Source organism: Elephantulus edwardii, unplaced genomic scaffold (assembly GCF_000299155.1).
Source record: "Elephantulus edwardii isolate Elephantulus edwardi_28Jun2011 unplaced genomic scaffold, EleEdw1.0 scaffold00298, whole genome shotgun sequence".
Taxonomy (NCBI): Eukaryota; Metazoa; Chordata; class Mammalia; order Macroscelidea; family Macroscelididae; genus Elephantulus; species Elephantulus edwardii.
In genome coordinates, this window is record NW_006400048.1 from 1,651,005 (window position 1) to 1,662,609 (window position 11,605).

Genomic DNA, 11,605 nt, shown 5'->3' on the forward strand with positions numbered 1-11,605 from the left:
TGTTATTCAGATTATTTGTGTCTTTTCCTTTGTTACTTTTGCTAGGCCTTTGACAATTTTATTGACCTTTTCGAAGAACCAGCTGTTGGTCTTGTTGATGGTTTCAATTGTTTTTCAGTTTTCTATTTCATTTCTTTCTGCTCTAATTTTTATAATTTCATTTCTTTTAGATTTTTTTTCTTTGCTGCTTTCTTGCTGTTCTTTTTCAATTAGTTGAAGGTTTGGGTTTAAAGAATCTATCATTTTTTTTCTTTTTTGTTTTGCTTTATTTAAATTTATTATTAATTTCAGTAAAAATTTACAGAGACTTTGGATTTCCATTCATTCATTGTTGCACTTTTCTCCCCTCCCAACCCTCCCCCCTAGTATACCACCTTCTTGGAAAAGTAAGAGAAAAATTCTTTCATTGTTTTACAAGCCCTCCCCCCAGATCCACTCCACCATGCAGCCTTTGCTCTAGACTCCTGTCATGACAAAAATACCCAATCACATATTCCTTTTTAAACAGTTTTCTCCCTCATCTGTTTGAATGCAGTATACATATTGAACCCATCTTTCTCAGTCTCTCCCCAACCCCAAGGCCAGTCCTGTTTTACAACAGTGACATCATGCAGTTATTTGTTCTTTTGTGGCTGAGATACTTCACTCAGCATAATGTCCTCCAGGGTCACCCACTTTGAATAATATTGCATGAGTTCCTTGTTTTTCAATGCAGTATAGTATTCTATTGTGTGAATATGCCACAGCTTCTCTATCCATTCGTTTGTTGATGGCCACTTAGGTTGTTTCCAACTCCTTGCTATTGTGAACAAAGCCTCTAGAAACATGGGTGTGCATATATCTGCTTGGATGTCAGTTATGGTCTCTTTGAGGTATATTCTCAGTAGTAGAATTGCTAGGTCAAATGGTATCTCTATTTGCAACTTTTTGAGAAAGCACCATATCGTCTTCCACCAGTGGTTGCACCATTTTACACTTCCACCAACAGTGAATAAGGGTTCGTTTCCCCACAACCTCGCCAGCATTTGTTGCTTGCTGTTCTGTTAAATTTTGCTATTCTGACTGGGGTGAGATGATATCTCATAGTTGTTTTAATTTTCATCTCTTTTAGAGCTAGGGATTTTGAACATTTCTTCATGTGCTTGTTAGCCATCTGAATGTCGTCTTCAGTGAAGTGTCTGTTCACCTGTGCCCATTTTTCTATTTGGTTATTTACCTTTATCTTGTTGTGGTGCTCAAGTATTTTATAAATTCTGGATATAAGTCCTTTATCTGATATGCCATTACCAAATACTTTTTCCCAGTCTGTGACTTCCCTTTTTACCCTGTTGGAGAAGTTTTTGGATGTAGATCATCTTTTCTTCTCTTTTGATGTGTTTGCTTATTGGTATAAATTGGCCTCTGATAACTGCTTTGTCTGTTTCTCCAGGGTTTTGGTAAATTGTGCTTTCATTGTCATTTGTTTCAAGAAACTGTTATTTCAACTTTTTTCAATATTATTTTTATTAATTTTAATGAAAATTTACAGACATTTTGGGTTTCCATTCATTCATTGTTGCACTTCTCTCCTTGCCTCCCTTCCCCCATCCCCAGTACACTCTTCTCTTTGAAAAGTAAAAGAAAAATTATTTCATTGTTATATAATCCCTCCCACCAAATCCACTCCATTATGCAACCTTTGTTCTGGATTCATGTCATGACAATAATACCTAATCATATATACCTTTTAAACAGTTTTCTCTCTCATCTATTTCAATGCAGTATACATAACTTATCCAATCTTTCTCAGTCTCACCCCAACCCTGATGTTAATCCCGTTTTACAACAGTGGCACTAAACAGTATTTGTCCTTTTGTGACTGAGATATTTCACTCAACATAATGTCCTCCAGAATCACCCATTTTGAATAATATTTCATGAGTTCCTTGTTTTTCAAAGCAGCATAGTTTTCTACTGTGTGAATATACCACAGCTTCTCTATCCATTCTTTTGTTGATGGGCACTTAAGTTGTTTTCACTCTTTGCTACTGTGAACAAAGCCATGACAAACATGGGTGTGCATATATTTGCTTGGGTGGTGCTTTATTTCAGTTTTTATATATTCTATTACCCACTCAAGAACTGCAGCCTCCAATATGGATTGAGATTCAAAGATTGAGAAGACAAAGATTCTTACCACTGGGTCAATTGGCAGCATCAGGATGGGTGGTGAAGAGATTGAGATTGTTCACAGCTTCAGTTTGCTTTGCTCCACAGTCAACACTCTCGGCACCAGCAGCCAGGAAATTAGAAGACGTATTGCCATGGGAAAGTCTGCTCTTAGGGACCTCTCCAAAGTACTGAAGAGCAATGGTGTCTCTCTGGGTCTTTGGAGAATAGAAGGAGAATTGATGCCTTTGAGCTGTGGTGCTGGATAACAGTATTGAGTGTACCATGGACTGCTAGGAAAACAGATTCATCCTGGAAAGGGTCAAACCGGGCTGCTCCTTGGAGGCAAGGATTCTCAGACTTCATCTAACATACTTCGGACATGTTGCAAAAAGGACATGTCCTTGGAGAGGGACATCATGCTTGGTAGGGTGGAGGGACAGTGCAGAGGGGAAGGCCCCCTATGAGGTGGATTGATTCAGTGACTGGGGTAATCGGGATGGGTGTATCAGAGATGGTGCGATTGGCACAGGACAGAGCAGAGTTTAGAGATGTTATACATAGGATCACTATGCGTCCCAAGCGACTCGACGGCACATAACAACAGCAACAACAACATTACCCACTCATGTTCAAGGATGATGCTATTCAGCTTCAAATGTATGTTTTTTTCTCCTTTATCCTCTTAGTGTTGACTTCTAATTTTGTAGCATTGTGGTCTAAGGAAATACTTTGTGTTATTTCTGTGTTTTTTTAACTTATTGATGCTTGCTTTGTGATCTAAAATATTATCTGTTCTGGAAAATGTTCTGTGTGTATTGGGAAAGAATGCATATTGAGCTTTCTTGGGGTGCATTATGCTATATTTGTCTATTAGATTGAGCTGGTTGATTATGTGGTTTAATTCTGCAGCATCTTTCTTGAGTTTCTTTCCGGTAGTTCTGTCTTTTCATGAGACTGGTGTTTTGAAGTATCTTATTACTAGTGTGGTGTTGTCTATTTCTTGTTTCAGTTCTGTTAATGTATGCTTTGTGTATTTTGCAGTTCTATAATTTGGTGCATAGATATTTATTATGGTTATGTCCTCTTGTTCTATTGACCCTTTTAGCATTAGATAGTGACTTTCCTTGTCCCTTGTGATGGTTTTTATATTGAAATCTTTCTTATCAGAGATTAATATTGCTATTACATTTTTTCTAGTTGTCATTTGCTTGGTATATTTTTTCCCCCACCGTTTTATTTTTAGTCTTTCTTTCTTTATCTTCACTTTTCAGGTGTGTCTCTGGGATTTTTTTTTTAAATCCAGTCTGCTACTCTTTTTCTCTTCACTGATGCATTTAAACCATTCACTTTCAGTATAATTATTGAGAGGCAAGCGTTTTTTTTCTATCATTTTGTAGAGTTCTTTGTGGTGGTGTTGCTGGTTACTTTGGTTCGTTCTGATTTCTGTAGCATCTCTATATGAAAGACTTCCCCCAGTATTGTCTGCAATGCTCATCTTATTTTTCCAAACTCCTGCTTTTCTGAGAATATCATGATCTCTTTATCGTATTTGATAGACAGTTTTTCTGGGTACAGTATTCTTGGTTAACAGATGTGTTCTTTGAGTGTTTTATATATGTCATTGCACTGTCTCCTTGCCCACATGGTTTCTGCTGAGAAATCTGCACTTAACCTTATTTCCTATTCCTTATAAGTTAGTCTTCATTTCTCCGTAGCTGCTTTCAGAATTTTCTCCTTTTCTTTGGTTCTAGCAAAATTGACTATAATATGCCTTGGTTTTTCTTTTGGAATTTGCTCTGTTTCTTGTATACATAGTCTCTCATTCTTCATTATATCTAGAAAGTTTTCTTCTAGTAACTCTTCCACAATTTGTCAGTGCCTTTTCTCCTCCTCCTCCTTCTATTCTTCTTCCTCTTCCTCTTTCTCTTCCTCTTCTTTTCCAATTATGTGCATGTTATTCCTCTTGATGGTGTCCTACATTGTTAGCCTTTCTTCTTTTTCCTTCCTTTTTGATTCTGCTTTTTGTTCTAGCAGATCAGTGGTGACAATTCTATTTTCTATTTCACTGGTTCTGTGTTCCATCCCTTCATCCCAGCTCATATGTTCCTCTAACATGTTGATAGGATCGGAAACATTGTTCCTCACATTCTAGATTGCAGTTTCTTATTTTTCCAGAGTTTCTAATGCCTCATGTATTTTATCTATGTTGGCTTTTTTTTTTTAAGTTCCTCTTGCTTTTGTTTGCAGAATCCTGTAATTCTTAGAGTTTGTCTTTCACTCACTGAAAATTTTCAAAAATTATTCGCTTGAATTCTGTGTCAGAAAGTTCCATCAGACTTTCTGGCTTCAGAAAATTCATTGATTCTGTGTTTTGATCACTTTTTTGAGATGACATCATGTTTTGGTTTTGTTTAAGGGCTAAGATAGTCTACTTCCTCCATGTCATTGCCATACTAGAGTTTTTTCTTGCCTGAGATCTTAACAGAACTTTGGTCTGATAACCTTGGTTCAGAAGCTCATCCAGAGGAAGGAAGGATAGCCCACTCTGTTTGAATTTCTGTCTGATCCCTTGGCTCAAGGGAAGATTTGCTTCAGTTGAGGAGCTCAATACACTAGTAGGGAAGGGAAGAACAATTCATCTTACTTTTAGTTCTTCCTCTCTGATTCTGTGGCAAAATTACCTGGGACAGGGGGCTAACTGCTTCTGCACCTTTCTCTCTGCTTCTGCAGCTAAGTTCTCTGGAATGGATCTCTTGTTGTTTTCTGATTCCTGCCCTGTCTCCTGAAGTCTCTTGTCCTCATTGGTCTGTGGAGCGGTGCAGCCAGATTTCAGACTCTTCCACCACTCTTACTGCTTAGGAGGTAGAACTTTGTCTCTAACCTTCTGCTCCAAACACTATTTCTGTTGCTGCCAATGGCTGAAGCCTTCAAGTTAGAATGGACAGCTGGTACAGCAGCAAGATGATGTCCCAGATGAAAGCAATGACTTGTCTGGATCCTGAATATTGATGTTACCCTCCCCTTGGCCAAAGGGCCCCCAGCTAGGTGGAGTCCAAAAGTGTCTACAGCTCAAGTGCTGGCTGTAGGTGAGACCAGAGGTGCCAGAGGGGTGTTGGTGGGGGAAGGAAACAGAGTGATCTATTGAGATGCTTTGTGAATTAGCAGCCTTTTAAGCCAGTCAGCTGCCACAGCTAGGCAGAATTCAACTTGGGGTGTGTGTATGTGTGTGTGTGTGTGTGTGTGTGTGTGTGTGTGTGTGTTAAGTATTTGCAATGAATAAATCATTCACTGTACAAAATTCTGTCATTTGATCTCCATTCTCATTTCTGTCACCAAGGTCATATTTTCCAACTACCAGTCCTTCTTTGTTTACAACTCATCTGCCATGCTTTGGTGGCTATTGTGTTTCTGAGATGCTGGAAGTTATGCCACCAGTATTTCAAATAACAGCATGTCACTCATGGTGAATAGGTTTTAGCAGAGCTTCCACATTAAGAAGCAGGACTGACCATCTACTTCTGAAATAAAAGACCTTTGAAAACTATTGTTGGACATAGTGACAGAAAATGAGCCAATGAGCCCTTCACTCTTTAAGTCAGAAGACACTCAAAATGTGACTTGTAAAGGGCTGCATTCTCCAAGCAGAGTGTACCATAATGATACAGATGGAGTAAACCTTTCATCCAATGAAAGATCTTTAACTGATGATATGGCAAGACTTAAAATGAGGAGAAACAGATGCATAAATAATTGTATCATGAAATTGTATCATGGAATTGTATCATGGAATGTACAAGGTATAAATCTAGGAAAACTAGAAGTTGTCAAAAGTGAAACAGAAATAATAATGACCTATATCCCAGACATTTATGAGCTGAAGTGGACTAGTAGTATTTGCCATTTTTAATCAGACAGTCACATGACCTATTGCTGTGCCAGAAATTACAAACCAAAGCGGAATGGTGTGACATTTATCATTAAAAAATACAATTCAAGATCTATCCTGAAGTACAATGCATGAGTAATAGGATACTATCCATACACATGTACAAGGCAGTCCTGTGAATACAACTATTGTTAAAACTTACATACCAACCATGCATGTTAAAGATGAAAAAATGTAGAATTTCTACTAACTTTTGTGGAGAGTTGGTGATCTAGTGGTAAGCTGTGTGGCCAACCCAAAGATACATGGTTTGGATACACCAGCTGCTTGACAAGAGAAGGATGAACAATCTCCGCCTGTGTGATTTACTGTCTCTAAAACGGCTGGAGTTTCAGCTATAGCTCAGTTTCGACTTAATGGTACTTAACATCAACAAACAAATAACTTTTGGAAAGCTAGTTACCTAAATAGATAAAATAAAATTGGTCATCCAAAGGAGTTGCATGCAGAAAAAAATGTCCCAAACTAAGCTAAAAACCCATACATATACTGTCAGTTTATTTTCGACTAGGATAGGGGAAAACAGATGATGCAGAGACTTGAGTATTAATACTTGAAAAAATGAAGGTAGACCTCTGTCTTACATAATTCACAAAATTATTTTTTTAAAAATCCAGAGACATTAAGCGTAAGAGCTAAGAATATAAAATATTTAGAAAAAAAAACCACAGAAATTAACAAACTTTGTGATATTGATTTAGGCAACAGTATCTAAGATATGCTACAAAAAGTATACTTTACAGTAGAAAAAAATACATACATGCTGGGTTTCAAAGAAATTTAAAACTATTGTGCCTCAAAGGATATAATTTTTTAAAAGAAATTGACAATCTATGGAAAATCATTGCTCTTTTAAAAAAATATATTTTATTACTTTTGTGTGTGTTCCATCAAATCAGATTTGACTAGTACAGGAGAAGAATGTCCCTCCTTCTCCAGCAGAGGATCTGACAGAGTTGAACAACTTGCACTTGTGGGATTGCAGTGTAGCTTCCTGCCCCTAGGCCACAGAGTTCCCTGACATCATTATTCCTTAACATTTCAAGATCTATCGTATTCTTCAACTCTAAAAAGGAATAAAGCAATAATTGTTGTTGTTGTTGTTATGTGCCGTCGAGTCGTTTGCGACTCATAGCGACCCTATAACAGCCCTAAGCCGTGCTCTATCCTGTGCCAATCTCATTGCCTCTGACAAACCCATCCCGAGTACTCCAGTCACTGAATCAAATCCACCTCATAGAGGGTCTTCCCCTCCTGCGCTGTTCCTCCACTCTACCCAGCATGATGTCCCTCTCTAAAGACCTGTCTCTCCTTACAACATGTCCAAAGTATGTCAGACGAAGCCCCAGAATCCTTGCCTCCAAGGAGCAGCCTGGTTTAACCCTCTCCAAGATGAATCTGTTTGTTTTCTTGGCAGTCCATGGCACATTCAATACTCTTCTCCAGCACCACAGCTCAAAGGCATCCATTCTCCTTCTATCCTCCCTAGTCATTGTCCAACTCTCTGATGCATAACAAGTGATTGCAAAAACCATGGCCTGTATCAGGCACACCTTAGTCTCCAGAGAGACACTGTTGCTCTTCAGTATTTTGGAGAGGTCACTAACCGCAGACTTTCCCATCGCAATACGTTTTTTTATTTCCTGGCTACTGATGCCAAGAGTGTTGACCGTGGAGCCGGGCAAACTGAAGCTGTGAACAATCTCAATCTCTTCGCCATCCATCTTGGTGCTACTGATTGGTCCAGTGGTGAGAATTTTTGTCTTCTTAACACTGAGCCTCAGTCCATATGAAGGCTGCAGTCCTTGACCCTCTGCAGTAAGTGCATGAGGTCCTCCTCAGTTTCAGCGAGCAAGGTTGTATCATCTGCATAACGCATATTGTTGATAGATGGTCCACCAATCCTAACGCCACGCCTCTCCTCATAGAGCCCCGCCTCTCGGATAATCTGCTCTGCATATAGGTTGAAAAGGTATGGAGACAGGACACATCCCTGACGTACACCCTTCCCAATTGTGAACCATGCAGTGTTGCCCTGCTCTGTTCTGACGACTGCCTCTTGGTCCAAGTATAGGTTTCGCATTAGCATGATTAAATGTTCTGGGATATGAAATATCCAGAATGGGAAAATTTATACAGACAGAATGTTCTGGTAGTCAAAGACAGAAGACTTTACTGAAGCACAGATTATACCTCAACATCAAGACAACAAAAATTCTCACATCTGGATGAAGAAGCATATCATGATGAAGAAAAGATTGAAGTTGTCAATGTTTTTATTTTACTTGGATCTGCAATCAAAATCTATGGTAACTGCAATAAAAAAACCCGAAAGATACATTGCACTGGAAATTCGCTGTTGAAGTTCTTTTCAAAATGCTAAAAAGCAAGGATATCATTTTAAAGACTAAAGTGTGCCTGATCTGAGCTATGATATTTTTTTCAATTGCTTTGTGTGCATGTGAAAGTTTGCCAATAAATAAGGAAGAGACTGAAACAAGCTTGAGTATGGCAAAGATAGTGAGTTTGGCAAAGAATAGGGCTGTTGTTCATAGGGTCTCTGGCACCTACCAACAGCAAAGGGGAAATGGGAAGAAAAAGAGTGGAGAGCAAAAATTTAAGAGAATGCATCAGTCCCTGGAAGAAATGAAAGAGAATGAGGTCCATGTGAAATGGACAGTTAAGATGGGACTTTACTGCTGATATTATAGCTCCATTGCTGCATGGTCAGCTTTCCTGGGCTAATTCCTTCTCCTTAGATACCTGAGATATTTCAGTGTGAATTTTTCCATATTATTCTAGCTTAAATGGATTTTTGGTGGCTTGCTCCAAAGCAATGCCTTGGTGCTAGCTGACCATCTGATAATATTGTTGGGCTTCAGCTGGTGGGTCTTGTATCTTACTAGAGATAAAGGGGGAGGAAAAGTAGTTGAGAAGGAGTGGACTTCAGTGTTAGAAAAAAAGAATTGCCGGAGCAGTTTTGTGAAGAGTTTCCTTTTAGACCAAAGTTCCTGCTTGAGGAAGCTCCTTGGTCTTATCAAACTTGGACTTCAGTTTGGTAAAGAAGTAGCCAGACATATACATTATCTCAGTCATGAACAAGAACAAGTTGCCATTGAGTCAACTTTGACTCATAGAGGCTTAAAGGAAAACAGGACAAATTATTGCCTAGATCTGTACAGTCTTCACAATTACTGGTGTGTTTGAGTTCATTCTTGTGGCCAAGTGTATTTTGAGTGCCTTCCAACCTAGGGGGCCTCATATTCCAGGACCATACTGGCCAATATTCTGTGTGATTCTTTCTCAGTTATCTAGTGCTGCTATAGCAGAGATACAGTAAGGGAATAGCTTTAACAAAAAAACAAACAAAAATATTCTCTTACAGTGTAGGAAGCTAGAAGTTCAAATTCATAGTTTCAGTTCTAAGAAAGCCTCTCTCTCTGTCAGAGAAGAGGGCTTGTTTCCTTTGACATTCACAGACTTGATGTGCTCTGGATGTCTCCAGGTGTCTAGGCCTTCCCCAATAGCAAGGAGCTTCCTCGATTTGGAGCTCAGGTCCAAAAGAAGCTCTTTCTATCTGGCAATTCTTTATCCGTGATATTGCAGTTCCCTCCCATCCAACTAGGATTCCTCTCCTTCTTTATATAGTGAGATAAAAGGTATTACAGGTCACAACCTAGGGAAACTTACTTTTACATCAAATTAAGGCTGTGACAGATGAAGAATTATTACATTCTACCCTCAATCCTTTTCCTGGTCTATCTACTTAGCTTCTATTTAAAATCAGTATGTACATGTAGTTAGGAGGAACACAATTCAATTCAATTCACCACAGATCCACAAGATGTTCACTGGATAGTTTTCTGAAATAGATCACCACAAGTGTCTTCCTAGTCTGTTGCAGTCTGGAAGCTCCATTGAAATCTGTCGAGTCTGAGTGATCCAGTAGAATTGGAATTACTGGTTACACAGCTTTCAGCATCATGGCAACCTTAAGTGACAAAGTACAACAAAAATGATAGATAGGTGGCCATATTTATTTTATAGTGAAAATTTTTTGTTATAAATATTTGAGGGTTCACCTTTATGATAAATGTATTTATACAAGATGGACATGGTGGGGTCCTAAAGAATATTATAAAATCTTTTCTGAAAATGAGTAAGTCCTTAGAGAGAAAAGGTTCATTTGAAGACTTTTTCACATTTACCGGGTAGGAAATATACTAGTGCTATGTGTTCCTGATAAATTTGACCTTAAATTGTTAGCATTAGGATTTAACCATGAATTCTTCAGATAAATTCCTGTCTGATTTCCTGCAAGGCTCATGTGGATATAAATCTGCCATTTTGTGGCAAGTGATTTTTCCAGGAGGAAATCTTTATTTGAACATGTACTGAATGTGCACAAAATAAAACACTTTAAAATACTAAGCAGTACTCAGAAGCAATGATTTTTTTATTATTATTAATTTTAATGAATGTTTACAGAGACTTTGGATTTCGGTTCATACATTGTTGCATTTTTCTCCCTGCCCACCCCTTTCCACTCAGTTTGCTCTTCTCTTTGAAAACTAAAAGAAAAACTTTTTCATTGGTATACAATCCCCTGCCTTCCCCCAAGTCCACTCCACTACACAGCCTTCATTCTGGACTCTTATCATCACCATAATACCCAATCATATATCACTTTTAAACAGTTCCCTCTCTCACCTGTTTCAATAAAGTATACATAATTTATCCAATCATTCTCAATCTCACCCCAACACGGATGTCAGTCCTTTTCTACAACAGTGGCACTATGCAGTATTAGTCCTTTTGTGACTGAGATATTTCACTCAGCATAATGTTCTCCAGGGTCACCCATTTTGAATAATATTGCATGAGTTCCTTGTTTTTCAATGCAGCATAGTAATCCACTGTGTGAATATACCACAGCTTCTCTATCCATTCACTTGCTGATGGGCACTTAGGTTGTTTCCAACTCTGTACTATTGTGAACAAAGCTGCAATAGACAGGGGTGTGCATATATCTGCTTGGGTGGTACTTCTGGTTTCTTTAGGGTATATTCCCAGTAGTGGAATTGCTGGGTGAAATGGTATTTTTATTTGCAACTTTTTTTTTATGGTGAGAAAAATTTATATTTAGAATTAGCCCACTGGACTCAGTTTAGATGATCCCAATTTTGTTGGCAACATCCAAAGAATCATAATCAGGAGCAAGTCGAACATATGCCTTCTTCTCTCCATCAGGCCTAATCAAAGTGTTGACCCTTAGCCACATCAATGTCATAGAGCTTCTTTACAGCTTGTTTAATTTGGTTCTTGTTGGCCTTGGCATCCACAATGAACACAAGTGTGTTATCTTCTATTTTCTTCATAGCTGACTCAGTGGTCAGGGGAAATTTGATGATGGCATAGTGGTCACACTTGTTTCTCCTGGGTGCTCTCTTCTGGGGGTATTGGGCTGCCTTTGGAGTCTCAGCGTTTTAGGCCGCTGGAAGGTGGGTG